This window comes from Bufo bufo, chromosome 4 (assembly GCF_905171765.1).
Source record: "Bufo bufo chromosome 4, aBufBuf1.1, whole genome shotgun sequence".
NCBI classification, from domain to species: Eukaryota; Metazoa; Chordata; class Amphibia; order Anura; family Bufonidae; genus Bufo; species Bufo bufo.
Window position 1 is genome coordinate 389,566,303 of NC_053392.1, and position 21,654 is coordinate 389,587,956.

Here is a 21,654-nt window from a genome sequence, read left to right on the forward strand (position 1 = left end):
TTTCACATCCTCTAAATGATGAAGTGACTTGCAGGTAGAACAGAAGTACTCTTCTGACATCCAGGAGATGAGTTTGATCCTGGTCTTGAGCGTTAGACTGGATTACTGGGAGAGATATCTCTTGGTTAATGTTGGTAGTTGAAGCAACCTTGGGCAAAAACCCTGGCATCGTGCGTAGAACCAAGGAGTGGCCTAAGTCCCTAAAATATGGTTCTCTGCAGGATAGGGCTTGTAGATCACTTATACGTGTTGCTGATGTGATTGCTACGAGGAATAAGGCTTTTCCAGACAGATGTTTTATGGAAGCTTCTTCCAGCGACTCGAATGGAGGTTTACACAAGGCGGACAATACCACCGGCAGGTCCCAGGATGGAATTGGAGAATGGAAGGAAGGATTAATATTCTTCAAGGCTTTGAAGAAAGTGCGGATTAATGGATTATTTGAAAACTTTCCTTGTTGCTGCGCATTTATTGCAGTAAAGTGAACCTTCAACGTATTAGTTTTCAGACCTTTTTTGAAGCCCTCATGAAGAAAGTGAATGATCGTATTTAGGGATTCTGGGTCTTCTGAGTTGCTTTGACACCATGTTTTAAAGATGCGCCAAACTCGATTGTAAACTTTAACTGTAGCCGGTTTTCGAGCAGCTAGGAGAGTATTGATCACTTCCATGGAAAGACCTAGATGAATTAAAGAATCCCGCTCAGTCTCCAAACCGATAATTTGAGGTTGTTGGGGTTCGGATGAAAAAAACAGTTTTGACTGAGGAGATCCCGTCTGGGCGGAATCTTCCAAATCCTCCCTTTGGATAGACGGAGAGCCAGGGAAAACCACGTTCTTCGTGGCCAATAAGGCAGGACCACAATTGCTTCTGCTTGGTCCTGCTGAATCTTCTTGAGTACCTTTGAGATCATTGGAACTGGTGGAAAGACGTACAGTTGCAAGAAAAAGTATGTGAACCCTTTGGAATGATATGGATTTCTGCACAAATTGGTCATAAAATCTGATCTTCATCTAAGTCACAACAATAGACAATCACAGTCTGCTTAAACTAATAACATACAAAGAATTAAATGTTACCATGTTTTTATTGAACACACCATGTAAACATTTAAAGTGCAAGTGGAAAAAGTATGTGAACCCTTGGATTTAATAACTGGTTGAACCTCCTTTGGCAGCAATAACTTCAGCCAAACGTTTCCTGTAGTTGCAGATCAGATGTGCACAACGGTCAGGAGTAATTCTTGACCATTCCTCTTTACAGAACTGTTTCAGTTCAGCAATATTCTTGGGATGTCTGGTGTGAATCGCTTTCTTGAGGTCATGCCACAGCATCTTCTGTTGAGCTTTAGCTGGTGGACAGATGGCCTTAAGTTCTCCTGCAAAATGTCTTGAGAAACTTGGGATTTCATTTTTCCTTTGATGATAGCAATCTGTCCAGGCCCTGACGCAGCAAAGCAGTCCCAAACCATGATGCCCCCACCACCATACTTCACAGTTGGGATGAGGTTTTGATGTTGGTGTGCTGTGCCTCTTTTCCTCCACACATAGTGTTGTGTGTTTATTCCAAACAACTCAACTTTGGTTTCATCTGTCCACAGAATATTTTGCCAGTACTGCTGTGGAACATCCAGATGCTCTTGTGCAAACTGTAAACGTGCAGCAATGTTTTTTTGGGACAGCAGTAGCTTCCTTGGTGGTATCCTCCTATGAAATCCATTCTTGTTTAGTGTTTTACGTATCGTAGATTCCCTAACAGGGATGTTAGCGTATGCCATAGACTTTTGTAAGTCTTTAGCTGACACTCTAGGATTCTTCTTCACCTCATTGAGCAGTCTGTGCTGTGCTCTTGCAGTCATCTTTACAGGACGGCCACTCCTAGGGAGAGTAGCAGCAGTGCTGAACTTTCTCCATTTATAGACAATTTGTTTTACCGTGGACTGATGAACAGCAAGGCTTTTGGAGATACTTTTATAACCCTTTCCATCTTTATGCAAGTCAACAATTCTTAATCGTAGGTCTTCTGAGAGCTCTTTTGTGCGAGGCATCATTCACATCAGGTAATGCTTCTTGTGAAAAGCAAACCCAGAACTGGTATGGGTTTTTTATAGGGCAGGGCAGCTGTAACCAACACCTCCAATCTCATCTCATTGATTGGACTCCAGTTGGCTGACACCTCACTCCAATTAGCTCTTGGAGATGTCATTAGTCTAGGGGTTCACATACTTTTTCCACCTGCACTGTGAATGTTTACATGGTGTGTTCAATAAAAACATGGTAACATTTAATTCTTTGTGTGTTATTAGTTTAAGCAGACTGTGATTGTCTATTGTTGTGACTTAGATGAAGATCAGATCACATTTTATGACCAATTTGTGCAGAAATCCATATCATTCCAAAGGGTTCACATACTTTTTCTTGCAACTGTATATCAGATCTTCCTTCCAGTTGACTGAAAATCCGTCGATCGCAAACGCTTGAGTGGAGCGGTAAATGGAACAGAATATTTTGGTCTTTCTGTTCTGTTCCGTTGCCATCACATCTATACGAGGTTCTCCCCACCGATTCTCGATCTCTGCAAAAACAGCCGGATTGAGACTCCATTCTCCCGGATGCATCTTCTTGCGACTGAGTAGGTCGGCCATGACATTCAATGCACCCTTTATGTGGACTGCTGTTATTTCTTGGGTCCATACTTCGGCCCAAGCCATCAGAAGACTGCATTCCCTGGAGAGACTGCTGTTTCTTGTCCCTCCCTGCTTGTTTATTTAGAACACCGTGGAGATGTTGTCTGACTGGATTAAGACACTGCGGCTCTTCAGTTGATCCTGGAAATGAATCAAAGCTAGGCGTACCGCCTTTAGTTCCCTCCAGTTGGAGGACCTTTTGGAATCTGCTGTGTTCCACTTCTTCTGCTCCCACAGACTGTCGACATGGGCACCCCAGCCCCAGGAGGAGGCATCCGTAGTGAGGTGAATCTGGGTTTGAGATTGCAGATTTCTGCCTTGTTGAACGCGTTTGGGTGACATCCACCACCTGAGATGATGACGCGTCGACACTGGTATCACAAACTTCCTGTCCAGGGAGTGATAACTCTTGTCCCACGCTGTGAGGATGGCATGTTGTAGCTCTCTGAAGTGAGCTCTTGCCCATGGAACTGCATCCACTGAGGAAGTTAACCGACCCAGTAGAGACATGGCCTGTCGAAATGTTACTCTGGAGGAAGTCAGGTGCGAGACATGTTTCTGTATAGCTATTATCCTTTCTGCGGATAGCCTGACATTCATTTTCTTTGAATTCAGAATGAATCCCAGAAACTTTATCTCCTGAGAAGGAACAAGTTGAGATTTTTTGTGATTTACCAGAAACCCATGATTTTGAAGCATTAGTAGAGCCTCTTTCAAATCTGTTGATAGTTGAGCCGCAGAGTTCGCTATCAGAAGCCAGTCGTCTAGATACGGTATGCAACATATGCCTTTGAGGTGCAATGCTTCTGTCAGGACCACTGCTTCCTTTGAGAACACCCTGGGTGCCGATAATATCCCGAAGGGTAAACAGGTGAACTGAAGATGCGATGTTCTGTGTTGAGTTCGAATCGCTATTCTTAGATACTTCCGATGCTTGGGAAGGATTGGAATGTGTAAATACGCATCTTGGAGATGCCATGTAGCTGTCTTCCTCTAATAGCGAGATCACCAATCAGATTGATTCCATTCTGAACCTCTTCTTGGCAATATACTTGTTTAGGTACGTTAGATCCACTACTAGCCTCCACTTGTTCCCTGGTTTGGGTACCGGGAAAACCTTGGAATAAACGCCCTTGCCCGCTTCCATATAAGGCACTGGCTCCAATGCCGCCTTCTCTATGAATTCTTCTAACAGTTGAAGGATCACTGGATTTGTCTGGTTTATAAGAAACCGGTCTCGAGGGTAATTTGAAAATTCCAGGACATAACCTCTCTGAATAGTGGAAATGACCCAGGCGTCGCTCGACGTGTTCTTCCACGCTGCGGTGAATTCTTTTAATCTTGCTCCTACCCGGGGCTGAGGCCTGGCGTCATTGTTCTGCGGGCTTCTTATCTTTTTTCCTGAAGTCAGGTCTCTCTTGTCTGTTCTGAAATCTTCTTTGTCTGTCAAACTGCTGTATGTTCCGAAATCTAGGGGATCTTCTTCTCTGAAAACTAAAGGATCTGGAAGGCTTCCTTCTTGTTTCAGGAAATTTAGAAGCTTTGCCGTCATTTAATGACTCCCGAATTTTTTCCAACTGAGGGCCAAACAAAGGACGTGGGCTGGAATGGAAGATTACAAAAGTGGAACTTTGACAAGAGGTCACCTGACCATTGCTTAATCCATATGGCCCTTTTGGCGGCATTAGTGAGAGCCAAAGAACGTGATGCAAACTTTAATGAATCTAATGGAGAATCACACAAGAATTCAGATGCATGCTTCATAACCGGGATACTTTTTAAAATTTCTTCCCTTGGAACCCCATCTTTCAGGTCATGAGATTATTGGGAAAGCCAGATCCGCAGAGATCTTGCCACTGGCACAGAGGCTAGGGCCGGTACACAGGAGGAAGAAGTGGACGCATACCCTTTTTTTAAAAAGACTCCGCCTTCTTGTCTACCGGATCCTTGATCAAAGAGGTCTCTTCAGATGGAAAAAGCGCCTTCTTTGACAATCTGGCTACTGGAAGGTCAACTTTAGGGACTGACATCCAATCTTTACATGTGTCGTCCGCTAATTTATATGTATGCTTGAATCTAGAACTGGGATCTGGTTTCTTATCTGGTTTATCCCAATCCTGCCTTAGCCAATCATTAAGCAGCGGGTGCCCTGGAAAAGCTTTGCATTTAGGAAAATAAAACAGCTTGTCACATTTTGACTTATTAGAAATATCTCTATTGGATTCAATAGTGTGCTTGACTGCTTTGAGAAGATCCCCTAGGTTCTCTTTATGGAACAGCATAGTGTCCTCCATATCCTCAGAACCTGAGTCTATTTCTCCCTCAGATAAGGAACTGTCAGAGGATAAAGCAAACTGTGGCTCTGAAGTTTCATGCGATTTATTTTTTATTTTTTATTGGAGGCTCTGACTTCATTAAAAACAGATGATAGCTGATCCTTAAACCAGTGCAGAAAGTCATTATTCTGGGAGGGAGGAGACTCAGAATGTACAGAAGTGCAGCCCTGACACAGATCAGAAAAAGCATCATCTGGCATAGGTTGTTCACAATTCCTGCAGGAGCGGTGTCTGGATTTTCTTTTTCTCTTAAGAGATTCCTCTGGGGAGGCAGACATCTAATAAATAGATAAGGAGTATCAGTAAAAAAATTCATTCCTAAACCCCAACACCACCGAAGAGTGTGCACAGAGGAAGGGACAGCCGCATCAAACCTATGCCAGATATTGCCAAGCATGTTATCCCCGTACGCTAACCTTACTTACCTCGGCAAGCAGTGGGAGTAGCGTCCTGGCGAGCGCCCATAGTAACTGTGCCAGGGAGTTAAATACTTCCGGGACGCGCCAGCGGGAGTGCGCATTCGCGAGACGTCGCGATTCCCCAGTATCATCGCGCGCGTCTCTGCTGCCTCAACCTCAACCCACACTATGCAGAGGGAGGCAAGCAGAGAATGGAGCGAGGTGCTGCCGACTGCACTGGGGAAAACACTCTCGCATCCATCTTCAGGGTGAGGGACTAAAAAGTAACACACCTGGGGGGGGGATAACCTGTGGGAGCTGGTCTCTTCAAGTTACCTATAGAAAATAAAATACATGGCTCTGTGTGCTCTGTGGTGCTTTATACTGGGAGGTACTATGTAATTAATCAATCTATTGCTTGCTAATTGGTCTCTATTCTGGTTGTACCTAGGGGACTTAACCCTTTGGTGTGTGCTGCCAAGGACGAACAGGAAACCTATAATATACCTTCTAACATAGAAAGTATATTATAGTGCATTTGTATTGTGCAGCAGTTGCGTGCGGTTCTGCTGAGATATCACAGCTAGATAGAGGGACAAACGCTATCCGAATAACTAATTGCAACTGGTGTTATATACATGTTTGCCCCCCCCCCCCCAAAAAAAAAAAAAAAATACGATTGAGGGGTGTGATAGACCTATAATATACCTTCTAACATAAAAAATATATTATAGTTAATTTGTATTGTGCAGCAGTTGTGTGCGGTAGTGATGGACGAACATCGTCCGGGACGGTTCGCGAACACGATCGCGCGAACGCGCTCAAATGTTCATGAACCGCAAGATCGCGGCGGGCCCCATTTACTTTAATGGCAGGCGAACCTGAAAAACCTTCAGCTCATATTTGCAGCCAGCAAACACTTACTAGAAGTACACAACATGGACAGTAATATGCCAGAGGGGAATCATTGGCAAAAATTCCCACAAAAAATATGTATTTTAATCATTTTTATGCATCTTAAAGGAAAACTCTCAAAAATGTGCCCTGCTGGAACCTAGAAAGACTAGAAAATTTTTACTTCCTATCGGTTTGATTTATACAAATGTGCAGCACTGCACGTTTTTTTATTCTGCAGAGTCTATTTTAAAAAATGCATACATTAACGTAATTTTTTTTTCTACCATGGAACTGTATGGTGAACGGACACCACTGTATGGCATCAGTCTGAGGCATCGGTTAACGCATACATTTTTGGTATGCATTAAATGGATGGCAAAAATAGGATGTGAACCCAGCCCTAGTGTCAGAATAAACACCATTACACATCGGAGCAGCGTGGTGAAGAGGGGAGGCCGCCATGTACTGACAGAGCGCTAACTGGTCCTGGTGGTCAGGAATGAGGACTGTGTTTCCCAAGGATCATTTTCTACTGAGAAATACAGGGCACAGTATAATACACTAGAATCTATATAAAACTAGCAGAAGGACCCGACTTTGCACGGGTATATTTCATCTATTTCATTTAATGTTTCTGTGTGTCGTTAAAAGATATCCACAGTATCCCCCATAACATTGACCTCTACAGCACCCCGCCCATTTAACAGTGAACTCCACAGTTCCCCACCCCTTAACCCTGACACCCCCACAGTGCCCCGCCAATTTTAAATAGGACCACCATAGCAGCCCATCCCCTTAACTTTGACCTTCACAGAAGCCCGCACCTTTATCAGTGAGTTTCACAGCACCCTACTCCCTTGGCAGTGACCTCCTCAGGAGCCCGCCCCCTTAACAGTGATCTTCACAGTACCCCGCTGCCTTAATAGTGACCTCTACAGCAGTTGACCCTTTAATAGTGGCCCCTGCCCCCTTAACAGTGACCTCCACAGTATCCGCCCCTTTAACAGTGACCCCCACAGCGCCCTGCCCCTTTAACAGTAACATCCACAGTGCCCGCCTCTTTAACAGTGACTTCCACAGCACCCACCCCTTTAACAGTGACCTGCACAGTGTTGGCCCCTTTAACAGTGACCTCCACAGTGCCCGCCCATTTAACAGTGACCTCCACAGTGTCCGCCCCTTTAACAGTGATCTCCACAGTGCCTGCCCCTTTAACAGTGACCGCCACTGCGCCCGCCCCTTTAACAGTGATCTCCACAGTGCCTGCCCCTTTAACAGTGACCTCCACAGTGCCGCCCCTTTGACAGTGACCTTCTCAGCACCCACCCCTTTTACAGTGACCTCCATAGCGCTCGCCCCTTTAACAGTGACCTACACAGTGCCTGCCCCTTTTAAAGTTACCTCCACAGTGCCTGCCCCTTTAACAGTGACCTCCACAGCGCCTGCCCCTTTAACAGTTATCTCCACAGTGCCTGCTCCTTTAACAGTGACCTCCACAGTGCCTGCCTCTTTAACAGTAACCTCCACAGTGCCCACCCATTTAACAGTGACCTCCACAGCGCCCTGCCTCTTTAATGCTAGGGCTACACAAGGGCTACACAATTAAAAGTTACCTCCACAGTGCCTGCCCCTTTAACAGTGACCTCCACAGCGCCTGCCCCTTTAACAGTTATCTCCACAGTGCCTGCTCCTTTAACAGTGACCTCCACAGTGCCCGCCTCTTTAACAGTAACCTTCACAGTGCCTGCCCCTTTAACAGTGACCTCCACAGTGCCGCCCCTTTAACAGTGACCTTCTCAGCACCCACCCCTTTTACAGTGACCTCCATAGCGCTCGCCCCTTTAACAGTGACCTACACAGCGCCTGCCCCTTTAAAAGTTACCTCCACAGTGCCTGCCCCTTTAACAGTGACCTCCACAGCGCCTGCCCCTTTAACAGTTATCTCCACAGTGCCTGCTCCTTTAACAGTGACCTCCACAGTGCCCGCCTCTTTAACAGTAACCTCCACAGTGCCCACCCATTTAACAGTGACCTCCACAGCGCCCTGCCTCTTTAATGCTAGGGCTACACAACGACATGTGTCGCGCGACATTTTGTCTCAACAACTTTTATTTTTCTTTTTTTTAATAATATTTTTCTTTATTCATCTCAACCAACACTTACAAGATTAAGAAAAACAGATTACATACATTCCCAACCACCCACTTCCCTCCCCCCAGGGTGACGCCATATCCGGGAGAAGAAAAAAATAATAAATAAATAAATAAATTACAAAAAATGCATACAGTGGGATGCGAAAGTTTGGGCAACCTTGTTAATCGTCATGATTTTCCTGTATAAATCGTTGGTTGTTACGATAAAAAATGTCAGTTAAATATTTCATATAGGAGACACACAGAGTGATATTTGAGAAGTGAAATGAAGTTTATTGGATTTACAGAAAGTGTGCTATAATTGTTTAAACAAAATTAGGCAGGTGCATAAATTTGGGCACCACAAAAAAGAAATGAAATCAATATTTAGTAGATCCTCCTTTTGCAGAAATTACAGCCTCTAAACGCTTCCTGTAGGTTCCAATGAGAGTCTGGATTCTGGTTGAAGGTATTTTGGACCATTCCTCTTTAGAAAACATCTTTAGTTCATTCAGGTTTGATGGCTTCCGAGCATGGACAGCTCTCTTTAAGTCACACCACAGATTTTCAATTATATTCAGGTCTGGGGACTGAGATGGCCATTCCAGAACGTTGTACTTGTTCCTCTGCATAAATGCCTTAGTGGATTTTGAGCAGTGTTTAGGGTCGTTGTCTTGTTGAAAGATCCATCCCCGTCGCAGCTTCAGCTTTGTCACTGATTCCTGGACATTGGTCTCCAGAATCTGCTGATACTGAGTGGAATCCATGCGTCCCTCAACTTTTACAAGATTCCCAGTCCTTGCACTGTCCACACAGCCCCACAGCATGATGGAACCACCACCATATTTTACTGTAGGAATGCTGTGTTCTTTTTCCTCCATGCATAACGCCCCTTGTTATGGCCAAATAACTAAATTTTAGTTTCATCAGTCCACAGCACCTTATTCCAAAATGAAGGTGGCTTGTCCAAATATGCTTTAGCCCACCTCAAGCAGCACTTTTTGTGCTGTGGGCGGAGAAAAGGCTTCCTCTGCATCTCTCTCGCATACAGCATCTCCTTGTGTAAAGTGCGCCGAATGGTTGAACAATGCACAGTGACTCCATCTGCAGCAAGATGATGTTGTAGGTCTTTGGTGCTGGTCTGTGGATTGACTCTGACTGTTCTCACCATTCGTCGCTTCTGTCTATCCGAGATTTTTCTTGGTCTGCCACTTCGAGCCTTAACTTGAACTGAGCCTGTGGTCTTCCATTTCCTCAATATGTTCCTAACTGTGGAAACAGACAGCTGAAATCTCTGAGACAGCTTTCTGTATCCTTCCCCTAAAACATGATGGTGAACAATCTTTGTCTTGAGGTCATTTGAGAGTTGTTTTGAGACCCCCATGTTGCTACTCTTCAGAAAAAATTAAAAGAGGAGGGAAACTTATAATTGGCCTTTTTAAATACTCTTTCTCATAATTGGATTCACCTGTGTATGTAGGTCAGGGGTCACTGAGCTTACCAAGCCAATTTGAGTTCCAATAATTAGTTCTAAAGGTTTTGGAATCAATAAAATGACAACAGTGCCCAAATTTATGCACCTGCCTAATTTTGTTTATACAATTATAGCACACTTTCTGTAAATCCAATAAACTTCATTTCACTTCTCAAATATCACTCTGTGTGTCTCCTATATGATATATTTAACTGACATTTTTTATCGTAACAACCAACGATTTATACAGGAAAATCATGACGATTAACAAGGTTGCCCAAACTTTCGCATCCCACTGTATATATATATGTATATATACATACATATACATACACACATACAGTACAGACCAAAAGTTTGGACACACCTTCTCATTCAAAGAGTTTTCTTTATTTTCATGACTATGAAGGCATCATAACTATGAATTAACACATGTGGAATTATATACATAACAAACAAGTGTGAAAGAACTGAAAATATGTCATATTCTAGGTTCTTCAAAGTAGCCACCTTTTGCTTTGATTACTGCTTTGCACACTCTTGGCATTCTCTTGATGAGCTTCAAGAGGTAGTCCCCTGAAATGGTCTTCCAACAGTCTTGAAGGAGTTCCCAGAGATGCTTAGCACTTGTTGGCCCTTTTGCCTTCACTCTGCGGTCCAGCTCACCCCAAACCATCTCGATTGGGTTCAGGTCCAGTGACTGTGGAGGCCAGGTCATCTGGCGCAGCACCCCTTCACTCTCCTTCATGGTCAAATAGCCCTTACTTTCAAAGTTTTCCCAATTTTTCGGCTGACTGACTGACCTTCATTTCTTAAAGTAATGATGGCCACTCGTTTTTCTTTACTTAGCTGCTTTTTTTCTTGCCATAATACAAATTCTAACAGTCTATTCAGTAGGACTATCAGCTGTGTATCCACCTGACTTCTCCTCAACGCCACTGATGGTCCCAACCCCATTTATAAGGCAATAAATCCCACTTATTAAACCTGACAGGGCACACCTGTGAAGTGAAAACCATCTCAGGGGACTACCTCTTGAAGCTCATCAAGAGAATGCCAAGAGTGTGCAAAGCAGTAATCAAAGCAAAAGGTGGCTACTTTGAAGAACCTAGAATATGACATATTTTCAGTTGTTTCACACTTGTTTGTTATGTATATAATTCCACATGTGTTAATTCATAGTTTTGATGCCTTCAGTGTGAATCTACAATTTTCATAGTCATGAAAATAAAGAAAACTCTTTGAATGAGAAGGTGTGTCCAAACTTTTGGTCTGTACTGTATGTACATACACACACACAAACATAAAAAATTTATATAAAAAATAGATGAACATGAGACTTTTCCATTCTTCTTTCACCCATTCCATGCTGCCCAAACCCTGAGCCAATTATCATATGAACCTCTCTGCCTATACAAAATGGCCTCATAATCTCTGATTTTATTGGCTAATTTCAACCACTGGTTAACGTGAGGAGGGGTAGCTGCAAACCAGGACCTGGAGATCAGGAGACGGGCCACAAACATCGCCCTAGTCAAAAGGCATTGCTCTGGCTTCTGGCAATTTAGAACAGAAAGAGCCCCAAGGATCCATAGCTGAGGCTGGCGAGGGAGCTCCACCTGCAGTCGCCGCACGAGAAATTCTTGTATTGCTCCCCAATAACCATCTAAAAGGGGGCAATCCCAAAACAGATGAAGATAGTCTGAATTCGGGCTGCCACAACGCATGCAGTTGGAGTTGTCTCGTAGTCCACGCCTCTGAAGCCACAGCGGCGTTATATATATCCTGTGCATAATATGAAGCTGAACAACTATGTGGTTAAAACTAAAAGAAACCAAACCCATATGCTTCAATACACTTTCCCAAGCCTCAAAAGATGTTTTAGGGTAAGTGAGTCTCCAGGACTTTTGTCCAGTCGAAAGACAATCCAAAAAACGTGCCCTAATTAAGTGTAACAATAAGCTATCTTAGCCTTAACGTAATTCTTTTTCCTTATTAGGCTGTGCAAAAAACTCAACGTGTCTATACTTAGTAAAGTTCTATCCACGATACTACAAAGTGCCAATCGTAACTGAAAATATCTAAACCAAACTATTTATCCTGTGTTTTCCCTCTGCACGATCTCCTCAAGAGAGAGGATCCGACCATCACCAACTACTTGCGCTATGTAGTGAATATTCTTAGACCTCCAGTACTGCTGGCAATCAAGGTCCCCCAGCACTGGAAGTCTTTGATTTTGCCATAGTGGAGTACAAACCAGTGAGGATGTGATAGAAAGCCAGCTCCTGATCAATTTCCAGGCCCTGGTAACAAGCTTAACGAAACCTCCAAACTCCTGCCTCCGACTCATTAGGCATCCTGACTCTAATAGAGTAAAGAAGTCAAGAAAACCAAATTGATCCACTAATTTTTTACATAAGGGGCTGGTCTCCCACTCATGAAAAAAACATAGCTGAGACACAATAAAGTATCCCCTGAAACTCGGAAGGTTTAAACCCCCCCATTCCAGCGGCATTGAAAAATAATCCAGTTTCAGCCTTTCCCACTTTCTCCGCCATAACAAATCATTGATCATCTTCTCTATGAATTTAAAGAATTTGTCCTCGATCCAAACCGGGGAATTTCGGAGAACATAAAGCAGTTGGGGAAGAACTATCATTTTCACCAGGGAGACCCTATCTCCTCTCGAAAGGGTGAACCGATGCCATATTTTAATTTTCGATCAAATCTTTATAATGCCCGGGAGTAAATTAAGTTGAACATAGTCCTGAACATTAGCAGAGACGTTTATTCCCAAGTACTTTATGGAATCCTCAACCCCCAGGACCAGAGGTAGATCCTCCACTAATAATTGTGGCTTATCTATAGGGAGGAGGGTAGTTTTGGACCAATTTACCTCCAGGCCCGAGAGCCTGGAGTACAGTTCTACAATCTCCATAATTTTTGACAGGGTAATATTGGTCTGTTGCATAAAAAAAAGAATATCGTCTGCATACAAAGAAATCCGATCATGATCTCCCGCAATCCCAAATCCAAGAACCCCCAAGTCCTGTCAGATTTTTATGGCCAAAGGCTCAATATAAATGTTAAATAGGAGTGGCGAGAGAGGACATCCTTGACGGTTGCCTCTCTCCAACATCAAGGACCTAGTCAGGGTACCGTTAATCCTAAGTTTGGCGAGGGGGGATTTGTAAAGCAAACGGACCATGGCTATAAACCTTGGACCAAATCCCATTCTTCCCATCACCCTCCAGAGGAAACTCCATTCCACCCTGTCGAAGGCCTTCGTGGCATCTAACGACAGGATCGAGCGGGTGGTCCCCCCGGAGGATTGAATATTAGCAAACAAGCGATGTATATTATAATGGGTACCCCTCCCGGGCATAAACCCATTTTGGTCTGGGTGAATTAATGATGTAATCACCTTGGAAAGTCTGTTAGCCAGGACCTTGGAGTGCAGCTTAATATCAGTATTAAGTAAATAAATAGGTCTATAAGACCCATCTACAAAATATCCTTATCTTTTTTTGGAATTAAAACTATCAGTGCCTCATACATGGAGGTAGGGAGGCCTTCTCCCTGCAGCCCCTTTGTAAATACTTCTAAAAGATACGGGAGGACTATATCCCCATATTTCCTGTAAAAATAATGCGGAAGGCCATCCAGCCCCGGGAACGAACTACCCGATATTGACCCAAGGGCCAAATGGATCTCCTGGACGGTTATCTCCCTCTCCAGCGAGGCCCTCTGGCCTTCTGAAAGAACCGGAAAAGAAAGACCATTCAGATAAGCTTCCACGAGGCTTTCCGGCACAGGACGCGCTGCCCTGTAGACCACTGCAAAGTATTCCCGAAAAACTTCAGCTATACCCTCCAAATCTCGTACAATCCTACCGTCAGGCCCACAAATGCCAGTTATTTCCTTCCTCCTGTTCTCTTGTTGCTTAACTATCCTAGCTAGGAGCCTGCCTGGTCATCCTGTCCCTTAAAAAACAAACTATGGTGGGCCTTATCCAAGAGAAAAATTTTAAGGTCCTGACTGGCTTTCTGCATTTTTTCTCTATTTTGTTCCATTTTTTTAATGATGAACTGCTCCGTAGTACTAGCCACTAGGTTAATTAATTACTTCTCTCTTCTCTTGAATGATCCTCTTAGTGCAGAGATGTTACTGATAAACAACCCCCTCATATAGGCCTTCAAAGTATCCCATACACAGCCAATACCAGCTGAGGGGTAGTTAATCTGCCAAAAAGAGGTTATCTGTTTTTTAATAAACTGATGGTCATCCATTATAGCCAACCAATATGGGTTCTATCTAAATAACGAGTCTGATTTGACCTGACCGGACCCTACCAGAATTTCTATTGATAGGGGAGAGTGATCTGAGAGAGTTCTCGTCCCGTATTTAACTGAATTAATATTTCTAATATTGTCTCTATTGGTCAGTGCCAGGTCAATCCTGTACATTGACCTCCCTCCATTACTAACACATGAGAAGTCACTCTTTCCCCTCCCCATATACTCCCACACATCCACAAAGCCCATCTCTCGACAGAAACGTGACAGCAGGGTCTCAGTCCCACGGATTGTGGTGCTGGGATCTGCCGTCAACCTGTCTCTACTGGGATCCATCACATTGTTGAAGTCGCCTGTCAGAACCACCCGACAATCTGGCCACCGTTCCACAAAGGACAACAGGCAATTGAGGGGGTGCAAGGAGAATGGGGGAGGTATATAAAAAAAGGCAAGGATATATGACTGACCCCCTAGTCTACCATAGAGAAAAACAAATCTTCCCTGATCATCTATCCAGGAATCAGTCAGGACAAAATCCACTGCTTGGTGTATCAAGACTGATACCCCTCTGGAATAACTATTAAATTTTGAATGGTAGATCTGTGCTGCCCAGCCCCCCCCCCCCCCCCCCAAGTGAGGGGTCCCTGTCCCTGAAAAATGAGTTTTGACCAAGCAGACTATTGCAGGGAGATAACTTCGGATTGCATCCATCACTGCCTGTCTTTTAGCTCTCTCTCCATGGCCCCTGACATTCCAAGATAAAATCTTAACCATTACTCAACGACAAAGAAGAAAGAAAAAGAAAAAAAAAAAGAACCCCACCCCGGGCAGGCAGCATACCCCGGTATTCCTGCCCGCTCCCTCCCAAAGCCCCGTGACCCTCTTGCTCCATCACTACCTGTGACAGACCCCCTAACTAGGGCCATCCCTCCCCCCTCCCTCAGCCGAACCTCCAAAAATAGTGAAAAACACAGATTTTAAACATTTTTCCGGTCTAACCAATCCGTAGCTGCATCTGGAGTATCAAAAAAAGAGAACATTATCATCAAACACAATCCTTAATTTAGCCGGGTATAAAAAAGAGTACTTAATATCCTTGGAAAAGTGCGTCTCTTATCTTGCACTTCCTTTGAAAAATCCGGAAAGAAAGAGAGTTTACATCCATTATACAAAATCGAGGGGGAGTCTCGTGCTCGCCTCAAAATCATATCTCTATCAGAAGCGGCCAAGATCTTAATTATCACTGTCCTTGGCGGCCGCCCCGGTATGGCTTTACCCCCTGGGATTCGATGGGCCCTTTTAATTAAAATTAAAGGTGAAAAATATTCCTTCCCAAAATTGTCAAAAATAATGGATTGTATTGTTCCTACTAGATTTTTATCATCCACATGCTCTGTCAGTACAATAATTCGTACATTAGATATTCTTGACCGATCTTCTAAATCAACATTTTTTTCTCTCCAGGTAGTTATAATCAGTTTTTAATGTAGTGTTCTCTTCTTTTAATGTTTTTGCTTCTTGCTCCAATTTGATTCTTTAATTCTATCCTGGATCTTTGTCAAATCGTCCTTTATAATAAGAACATCTGTCTGTATTGACCCCAATTGCACTGCCATATTTTGTATCGCCTTTCCATTATTTTTAACAGCTGATAAAATTTCCTCTAATGGAGAGGAGTTATCCATAAACGTCTCCCCCTCTCCAATATGGGGGTGCCCCTCAAGTGCCTTCTCCGGTCTATGTTCTGAAGTATTCTTTCTCGTGCTAATATCCGGCTTCACTTTTAATCCCGACCTGGTGCTTAAATTTGGGGATCTCAGAAACTGGTCAATTCTAGAAGACTCTATTTGTTTCTGCATTGCTTTACCCCCAGTCAGGTCTGTTGAGCGTCTATTCTGTTTAGGGGCCATTTTTTCTTTTTCTTTTTTTTCTTTCTTCTTCCCTTCTTCTTTCTTTATTTCCTTCCTTCCTCCCCGCCCTTTCCTCAGCCCCCTTTATATATTGATTTTTATTTTTTATTTTATATATATATATATATATATATATATATATTTTATTTATTTTTTTCGTTCTTTCTCTCCCTCTTTCTCCCCTTTTCTTTTGGCTTGATTCCCAAATAAACAATAACAGAAAGTTAGTATAAGTTGTTAGTTGAAAAAAAAACTCGGTAGTGAGGGGTTAGAAAAAGGGGGACCTGTAGTTAGCTGTAGTTAGATGAGGAGGTGAGGGAAGCCAGAAATCACAAAGAAAAACACAATGTCCACGGGGGGACAATCAGGTTAGGTCTCACCCAACCAAGATATTCGCAGCCCGATCCGGATCCCAGCATCAATCCACGAAGGCTATGTAGATGAACTGCCGGTCTTCACACCCCGTCCAAACAGAAATGCGCAGGAAGATAAGACACAGGAGACAGATAGGTAGCCCAGAGACCCCCGCAGATCCAACACCGGCACAGGAAACCAGCCGGAAAGCAGTCCTTCCAGTCCCACCAGGCGGCATACAGGGGACGCAGCGCATGGATCGGACACCACCAAGTACAGCTCAGGAGGGAGAGACAGTGTTCGGGACATCCGCTCCTACACCTCCCGCAGCAAACAAGAGGTCCGATGTCTGTGAGTGATTCGTCACAGGAGAGGGTCGGAGCAGGGTCAGCGCAGATTCAGGCTCTCAGTATCGTCATTCAGACACTCACTCCATGGCGGCGGAGGTAGATCGGAAAGCAGTCGGCGTTGAGGGAGGAGGGAGAGCGCGACGGTGCACAATCACGTCATCCTGTCCTCACCTGACAACTTTTATAATGATAGGCTACATGCTGCGATCAATTGTTATGGAAACCTGGAGTAGGACCTGAGAGCTTCTATTGGCTGATAAGAGACATGTGACCGTGTATATGCCAGTTGGCATATGAAGATAAACACTTGCATCTTATATTGGCTAATGCAGGTAAATTTTTAGCAATATCTCAGGAACAGTATGTCCTAGAGAGCTGAGACCCGATCTAAAACCTTCCCGGACACCTGATGTACCTGTGTGCCAAATTTGGTGAAGATCGGTTTAGTCGTTTGGTCGTGCATAAAGAACAGACAGACAGACAGATGTCCAGACAGACAAACAGAAACTTATTTTTATATATATAAGATCCATATATATATATACTAGAAGAAGGACCCGGCTTCGCACAGGTATATTTCATCTATTTCATTTAAAGTTTCTGTGCGTCGTATAAAGATATCGAACGTTTGACCTCTACAGTACCGCCCCTTTAACAGTGACTTTGACAGTGACCGCCCCTTTTAACAGTGACTTTCTCAATGACTGCCCTTTTAACAGTGACATTTACAGTGAATGTCCATTTTACAGTAACCGCCCCTTTGACAGTGACTTTCACAGTGGCCGTCCCTTAACAGTGACTTTCAGTGACCGCACTTTTAACAGTGACTTTCACAGTGACCGCCCCTTTAACAGTGACCGCCCCTTTAACAGTGACTTTCACAGTGACCACCCCTTTAACAGTGGCTTTCACAGTGACCGTCCCTTTAACAGTGGCCACCCCTTTAACAGTGACTTTCACAGTGACCTCCCCTGTAACAGTGACTTTTACAATGACTGCCCCTTTAACTTCGACTTTCGCAGTGACTGCCCCTTTAACAGTAACCGCCCCTTTAACAGTGACTTTCACAGTGGCCGCCCCTTTAACAGTGACTTTCACAGTGACCGCCCCTTTAACAGGGACCTTCATAGCGCCCGCCCCTTTAATAACAGTGACCTCCACAGTGCCCGCCCATTTAATAACAGTGTCCTCCACAGTGCCCGCCCCTTTCATAACAGTGACCTCCACTGTGCCCGCACCTTTCATAACAGTGACCTCCACAGTGCCCGTCCCTTTAAGCAGTAAAGAAAAATGGCTGTGTTGTTATGGAAACCTGGAGTAAAACTGTGTTTATAGCAGTTGGGATTTTAAGAAAAAGACTTGCAGGCACAGTGACTGCCCCTTTAACAGTGACTTTCACAGTGACTGCCCTTTTAACAGTGACTTTTACAGTGACCGCCCCTTTAACAGTGACTTTCACAGTGAACGCCCCTTTAACAATGACTTTCACAGTGACCGCCCCTTTAACAGTGACTTTCACAGTGACTGTCCCTTTAACAGTGATTTTCACAGTGACCTTCCCCTTTAACAGTGATTTTCACAGTGACCGCCCCTTTTAACAGTGACTGCCCCTTTTACAGTAACCGCCCCTTTGGCAGTGACTTTCACAGTGACCGCCCCTTTAACAGGGACTTTCACAGTGAACGCCCCTTTAACAGTGACTTTTGCAGTGCCCGTCCCTTTAACATGGACCTTCATATCGCCCACCCCTTTAATAACAGTGATATCCACAGTGCCCGCCCATTTACTAACAGTGACCTCCACAGTGCCCGCCCTTTTAAAAACAGTGAACTCCACAGTGCCCCTTTAAGCAGTAAAGAAAAATGGCTGGGATGTTATGGAAACCTTGAGTAAAACTGTGTTTATGGCAGTTGGGATTTGAATAAAAAGACTTGCAGGCTTGTATTGGCTAATGTGGGTCATGTTTGGGGAATATCTCAGGAACGGAACATCCTAGAGAGCTGAGACCCTGTCTAAAACCTTCCCGGACACCTGATGTACCTTTGTGCCAAATCTGATGAAGATAGGCCCAGTCCTTTGGTCGTGCATAAAGAACGTCCAGACAGACAGACATCTAGAGAGACAGACAGACAGACACAAACTCATTTTTATGTATATAAGAGATAAAGATATTAGCCCTACCTCCAAATGGTAATACATTAGGTGATCATTTATTATATAGAAATGCGTGTATGTTAGGCGTATTTCTGACACAGATTGTGGCGCAAAGGTTCTTAGCACCGCAATCTACATATTTTCCCCGCTCATGCCAGGTCTAAAAAAGGATGGCGTGGGCAGGGAAAGGGATAAAGTTATGGCCATCCAGGTATTGGATACCACCGCCACACGTTGAACGGATAACACATCTGCACAGTGACCGGATAACACTGCCATACCGTGACCGGCTAAAAGAGTATAAGAGGGCACAGTACAGGGAATGACTAGGGGCACTAAACAGGGTGTGGTAAGAGGGAACAATGCAGGGTATAAGAGGGCACAGTACACGGTGAGGAGCACAGTACAGGGTGGGGGGCACAATGACATGATCCTGTGACATTAGAAGGTCCTTATGATAAATGTGGTTCGTACGCCACCATAATGAGAGGCAGAGGAGTCAGACAAGGGTGTGATTATGTGGCTACAGATAAAAAATTTAACTGTCGGCCAGTACAGGCCCAAAAAATTAGGCAATAGTCATTCACCTGACAGCAAAGAACTTTGGATTCTGTGGCTGGAGGTACATTAGGGGGTCATAGGATAAAAATGTAACTGTAGGCCAGTACAGACCCCAAAAATTAGCCAATAGGCATTCACCTGACAGCAAAGAACTTTGGATTCTGTGGCTGGAGGTACATTATGCGGTCACAGGATAAATATGTAACTGTTGGCCAGTACAGGCACTAAAAATTAGCCAATTTGCATTCACCTGACAGCAAAGAACTTTGGATTCTGTAGCTGGAGGTACATTAGGCAGTCACAGGATAAATATGTAACTGTCGGCCAGTACAGGCCCCAAAAATTAGCCAATATGCATTCACCTGACAGCAAAGAACTTTGGATTCTGTGGCTTGAGGTACTTAGGCAGTCACAGGATAAAAATGGAACTGTCGGCCAGTACAGGCTCCAAAAATTAGACATTCAACAGACATAAAAGGCCTTTTATGGCGCTGTATTTACCTAAGACAGGGACCATGATTTTTTCTGGTGGTGGCGGATATTTGAGGGCTGTCATGTGGAAATTCATTAAAACGTGATCGATTCGTCACATGTGTTGAATTCCCTCGAGATTCATGCCTCATTCATTTTTAGAAATGTGAGGTAGTCCACACTATCGTGAGCTAGGCGAGTGCGCTTATTGGTCACGTTCCCTCCTGCTGCACTAAACGTCCTTTTGGACATGACACTGGACGAGGGGCAAGCCAAGAGTTCCATGGCAAATTGTGCCAGCTCTGGCCACAGGTGAATCCTGCACACCCAGTAGTCCAGAGGTTCATCACTTCTCAGAGCACCCACATCGGCCGTTAACCCGATGTAGTCGGACACCTGTCGATCTAGGCGTTCCCTGAGGCTTTATCTGGAGGATGGCTGTCAATGGGTTGGCTGCAAAAATGATCTCATATCCAAAGTCACCAACACATCTTCAAACAGCCCTCTTGTATGCGCGGAAGGATTGGTACCCACAACTGTTTCTCTGTGAGTGGAAATAGGTGCTAGCGCCCGCAAAAGCAGAATGCAGAATTTCTCGAAGCAAGGCCTGCAAGTGCTGCATTCTGACAACCCTCTCTGATGGTATTATCATTTCATCCATTTTGTGTTTGTACCGGGGGGTCTAAGTACGTTGCCACCAAGTACTGGTCCTTGCCCTTTATGCTTTTTATACTGGGGTCCCTCTTCAAACACTGGAGCATGAAGGCCCCCATTTGCACTAAACTGGAAGCTGGAAGTGGTGGAGTGGCATGGCTTCTGCTTATCATACAGGATAATGTCTTCCTGGTTCTCCTCCCCCCAGCCACGGACAACACCAGGGATCCCAGAAACATTTAAAGAATGCTTTTCTTGCTCCTCCTCTGCCCCGTCACCATCCTCCTCTGACTCCTCTTTAGACTCCTGTTGTTGACTTGTCTCAGATGGAATAGCCCCCCCAGGGAATTCATCCAGCATTGCGAATTCCTCATCTTCCTGCTCCTCGACGGCTTGATCAATGACACGACGCAATGCACGCTCCAGAAAGAAGGCGAAAGGTACAATGTCACTGATGGCGCCCTGGCTGCGACTGACCAGTTTGGTGATCTCATCAAATGGCCGCAGAAGTCTGCATATGTCTCGCATGAGCAGCCACTGGCGCGGTGAAAAAAAACGAAGCTCCCCAGAACCTGTCCTGCTGCAGAGTTCGTACAGGTAGTCGTTAACTGAACATTTCTGCTGAAGCAGCCTATCAAGCATATACAAGGTGTAGTTCCATCTCGTTGGGTAGTGGCAAATCAGATGTCTGACGGTCAGCAATGCGAGCGATTGCCGTGTAAAATCTTACAAAATGGCCAGAGATTTTCCTGGCCTGCCACTAGATGTCTTGGACCCTGGGATATTTGGCAACTAATCGCTGCACGACTAAGTTCAAGATGTGTGCCATGCAACACACATGTGTCATTTTGCCCTGTTCCAGCGTGCTCAGCAGATTGGCACCGCTGTCGCACACACCTGAACCAACTGTCAAATTGAGTGGGGTTAGCCACTGATCGACCTGTGACCGCAAAGCTGAAAGGAGTGCACGACTTGTGTGGCTC